At 47.3% G+C, this 5,130-nt stretch overlaps 1 protein-coding gene across 1 annotated transcript in view; it reads left to right on the top strand.

Moving 5' to 3' along the window:
• The first annotated feature begins 464 nt into the window (after positions 1 to 464).
• Positions 465 to 5,130, top strand: part of LOC113406147 (gem-associated protein 8-like) — a 34,962-nt gene continuing 30,296 nt past the window's right edge. The window contains exon 1 of the mRNA XM_026649098.1: positions 465 to 505. The gene's annotated coding sequence lies outside the window, so the exon portion shown is untranslated. The remainder of the gene's footprint in view (positions 506 to 5,130) is intronic.

The following is a 5,130-nucleotide window of genomic DNA, read 5'->3' as shown; positions in this document are numbered from 1 at the left end:
CTCTGGGGCTTGTTCCGTCCCACACCAGACGGGGGAGCTGGAAGGCACCAGCACCGCCCACTCGAAATCTGCCTCCTGCAAAGGGGGTCAGGCTGGCGGGCTCCGCTCCCGCTGGGGGGGGTGCCCCGATCTCTTGGCTGCTACAAAGAGGGGCTGGTGCAGTCACTTGGGGAGGCCGCCTGGTGTCTTTCGCCCCCACGCAGAAAAGCCCTCGGCGCCAGCTTTCCCCGACGGCCTCTCTCAGGGCGAGCCCCGCACAGGCGCCCGGGCGGGCCGGTGTTACGCCGGCAGAGCGGCGCAGGCCAGGCGGGGAGGGCGGCGCTCGCCCCCGGGCAGGCGCGGGGGACTGAGGACGCTGGTTGCGGCGCCCGCTCTGCTCCGCCAGGGGGCGCCCCAGCCCAGGGGATCGGGAGCCGGCGAACCCCGCCCCGGGCCCCGCTTCCCGCCGCGGCAGGAAGGAAGAACGAGCGGGCCTCGGCGCTGGTGCTGCCGGCGCGGACCCACAGTACGTGCCGCGGGCCCCGCTCCACGTGGGGTGCGGGCTGGGGGAGCCCCGTGGGGAAAGCGGGGCTGGTCCCAGGGCGAGGATCCAGACACCTGAGGCGGGTACGGGGGGAGAGCTCCCAGTTCCCAGCCGTGGCAGCCCATGTACCTGAGCCGTCGGGAAGAGGGGATCCCCCGGACCCGCCCCGGGGTGGTGAGGCCGTGGGAAGAAAACAGAGAAGTCCCTCTCTTCCCCCTCCCCTCCCGCCTGGGAACTCAGCTGGTGAATGGGGGGACACCCCCTCCCCAAAACCATCCTGTGAACTGGGGTGAAGCGATGGCGTGGGGAGACCACCCACCCCTGTGTGAAGTGAGGGGGGGAAAGGACCCCCCGCAAGCCCCTCTCCCTAAGCAAGGGGTGTTTGGGTGAGGAAGAAAGAGAACCCATTCTCACCCCCAAATGAGAACAGCGGCCCCCATGCTGGGCTCCCAGTCGCAAGGTGGCTGCCCCACCATTGTTCTGCAATTATTTTTATTACCGTAGCACTTAGGAGCACTAGTCATATACCAGGGCCTTGCTGTGTTAGGTGCTGTGCAAACATAGAGCAAAAAAGATCGTTTGATGCATCAAACAGCCATACTTAGTAAGCTTAAAACTGCTAGTAGTTGGTGGCACGCAACCAGGATTCATCATTGAATTTGGTCCGCTGGTTGGATCACTAGCTTCCCTGGCCAGAGCCGGGTACTGAGGGGCAGCACGACATGAACGCTGATCCGTGCCCTCTGGTGCTAGGCACTGTACACAAACACACAATAGAAGACAGGCCTTGCTCCAAAGAGCTTAAACTCTAAAAGACTACTCATTTCCTTCTCATATGCACACTACTTCCTACCACTGACCTGCCAATGCCCCAAGGTAGGACAAGACCCAAAATAAGGCATACCAGTGATAATTTATTGTTCACTATTACAGATGGGTTTTTTTAAATGTAGTACAAATTGACCTTTTGTTTTTTCCAAATCCAAACATTTGCCCTATAAGCCACTGAAATGCACCAGGTATCCTGGATTTCAAAGCAACACCCTGTATTCTCAGATGCATATAGGACAGAGGTCCCCAAACTGTGGGGGCACCCCTCCAGGGGGCACGGAGAAACATTCTGGGAGGGCACGTGGGGCCTGCGCCAGCCCCAATGGGGGGTGGGGGGGAGAGTGCTACCCAGCCCCGCTCCCTGCAGTCCCAGCCCCACCTGCAGCCCGTTCCTGGCCACAGCTCCACTCCCGGCCGTGGCCCCCTGCTCCCAACACTGACCCGTTCTCAGCTGAGGCCCCAGCTGCAGCACTGGCCCCGCATCCAGCCCCCTGACCATGCCTCCCGGGGGGCGGGGGGGGAGGGAGTTTGGGGACCACTGTTATAGGAGTAGGGCCTTAGGCTCTTGGGACCTGGTGAACTGTGACTTTATACATGCTACTGCATGGTCTGCATGAAGTTTTTGTACCTATTTAACTATTTCAGTATGTGTTTGTGAGGCAAGGGGTTGATTTTCTACCAAAACAGTTAAATGAGTACAGTCTCTAGCCTGGGCACAGCTATACCATTATGACTTATTTCCCTTTCCTTACAGCAGTAAGCTGTATCTGCATAAGCACCTTTATACCAGTATAACTGCATGCATATCAGGCTACGTCTTCACTACCCGCCGATCCGGCGGGTAGCAATCGGTTTATCGGGGATCGACTTACCGCGTCTCGTGAGGACGCGGTAAAATCGATCCCTGATCGCTCTGCCGTCGACTCCGGAAATCCACCTCGACAAGAGGCGGCAGCGGAGTCGGCGGCAGCGCGGCAGCGGTCGGCTTTCCCCCGTCCTCACCACCAGGTAAGCCGACCTAAAATACGCAACTTCAGCTACGGTATTCACGTAGCTGAAGTTGCGTATCTTAGGTCGGAACACCGCTGTAGTGTAGACCTAGCCTTAGATGGGTCTCTATCACTCTAACTATGCTGGCTGGATAACAGCCAGGTCCTAACTGAGTCTCAAAAGTCAACCAGAGAACATCTTTAATATTTGTCGATATTCACAAACAGGAATGTAGTCTACAGGAGTTTTTGTTATATATTGGTGCAATCAATTGGCTCTGTGTTGCACATCTACATTTCTACAAGAATTATAACTGGGCCATGTTGATATTAAAATTAACATAGGTAGTGATGCCGAGTGGTAATTAATCGGTAGCTGAGTGACAGAAAAGGCTGAATGGATTTTATTTAAACATCTTCCTGCCCCCAGATTTTCTAGCACTAGAAAGGTAAAATGATAATTTGAAAAATATAAACTGTTGGTGCTACAACATGGCATTTTGTTCTCACCGAGTTCTTGGAATATGTACAAAACACTTACAGCAATTTCAGTATTGGTTCAAGTCATGGTCCATCTGTTCCTTTATCTGGCTGTGAAAAAAGTTAGGGGGAAATCATTCCTGACCCACACAAGTGATTGATGTATTCCCTGAAATAAAAGTTGTGATGACTTATTCAATAGTTGTCTTATTTTGCAGAGCTACAAAAGTTAATGTTGATAAGATTCTCCAGTCCTCTCTAATTTTATTGACTTCAGTGACTTTCTTTGACAGTAAATTCCCCAGATTGACTGTGGGATTTGTGAAGAAGTATTTTAATTTGTTCTAATTCCTCCCCCTCTTAATTATATCATGTTCTATGTTCTATTACTATGCAACAGTGTGAAAAGAAGTGACTGACTAGCTCTTGCTATGCTCTTCATAATTTTGAATAACTGAAAATCCCCTCAATCCCTTTTTTTTTTTAAATTTATTTTTTATTTATTTATTTATTTTGGCTAAACAGACCGGTTTCTTCAGGTCTTGCCAGACTGAACACTAATACTTTTGTTGACCGTTTGTAGGTCTTTTCAAGCTGTGCAATATATTTCAAGTGTGGCTACCAAAACTGTGTACAATACTCCACCAGGGGGCTGTACTCTCATGATGTACAATGTATCATCACATTTTCAAAATACAGCATTCCAGGATCCAATCCTACAGGATGATGATCCTTCTCAACTTAACTTCAGTGGGACTGAGTGATGTACAACACTTTGTGGGATCAGACCTGTACTCAGTTATAGCTTTCTTCTCACTACTGCTTGCTCACTTCAAGTTTATAAGTAGATGGGCATGTTTTGATGAATTGCAATACATCAGTATTTAATATAAATGGGGAATTATTTTATGATTTGAAAGGTTAGGAAAGGAGATAATACAATGTATCAGAAATGGACTGTTTGTCCTGTGTACAGTGCCTAGCACAATGGGGTCCTTATCCATGACTGGGACTCCTAGACGCTGTGGTAATACAAACCGATAATTATGTGGCTGTGATAACAAAAGGGGTGGGGTGGGAACTTTCTGTGCCAAAGCCCTCCAAGCAACAGAACATTTTAATACACAAAAAGGGACCAAAGTATTCTTTGTCCATGCATTTTATTGTTGCTGCCTGCAGCCTTAAAATCTTTTACTTTAGGCTCCAATCCTGCCAGATGGTCTCTGCCAGCAACCCCCCCATCCCTGCAAAGAGCCATATTCAGTGACGCTCCACATGGGCACCAGGGTTTGCCAGCACAGATCATTTGGCAAGATTGGGGCCTTAATTTTACTACCATGAGTAGTCCCATTGATTGGACTATTCACTGTAGTAAAGTTAAGCACATGTGTAAGTGTTTGCAAGATCGGGCCTTACCTTTAATGCCAGTATTGCAAAATTCTCCCCATCCAATTGCCTGGGGATAGTAATTTTTGTATGAGGAAGTAAATTTTTTCATCACCATTATGGTAAGTGCGGACAAGTAGATTTTTTTGCCTGGGCTAATATATTTCCTTGGTAATTTTACAATGGTGATTCATACCTTTTAATAATTTTCTTCATTCAAAAGTTAAGTGGTGTTCCCAGTGACATTAGACTACTTTCGGATTGTGTAGCAACCTCCGTATTTTAATTTTTAGGAATTGAAAAAAGTAGAGCCAAAATGATTTTATTTATTTTTTGCTTCTTGTGTGATTTTGATAACCTATTGAATTTACTTTTGAAGAGCCATTTTGCTTTTTGATTTCTTATTAATTATTTCTTTGTTGTTTGTATTGTGGTGGTACCCAGTATCAGGACTTTCCTGTGTTAGGTGTTATATTTCTATAAGAGTTCATAAATAATTTATGAAAATTAATTTTTTTCTGTTTGCTAAAGTGTATGTTTATTTCATGTTCAGTAAACTATTACATTTTAATGGATTTGCTAGGGCGTTTTCACCCCTCAAAAAACTCTCTGTATGTCCTTCTGAATATGGTGTGTATTTTTAGTCATTTATGGTATTAAAAACAAAGTCTCTTTATGTTAGGCTGTGAACCTGATTTTTGTTTATCCTTAAGGCAGTTCAGAGAATGTTTTGGTATGAAAAAGTCATAGACAGACACAGAATTCTAATGTATGTAATTTTTCTAAACTACAGGCAGAAAATGAGAGAGGCAGCTACAATAGAGTTTACATTTTAAATGTGAGAAAGAGCCCTTTATATTTATTCCAGTGACCTTGACAGTACCCAGATGTGCACATGAAAGAAACGAAAACCACACACAC

This window comes from Terrapene carolina, unplaced genomic scaffold (genome assembly GCF_002925995.2).
Source record: "Terrapene carolina triunguis isolate 2854851 unplaced genomic scaffold, T_m_triunguis-2.0 Scaffold23, whole genome shotgun sequence".
Taxonomy (NCBI): domain Eukaryota; kingdom Metazoa; phylum Chordata; order Testudines; family Emydidae; genus Terrapene; species Terrapene triunguis.
The sequence above is the reverse complement of the archived record's forward strand: the minus strand, read 5'-3'. Positions and strand labels throughout refer to the sequence as shown.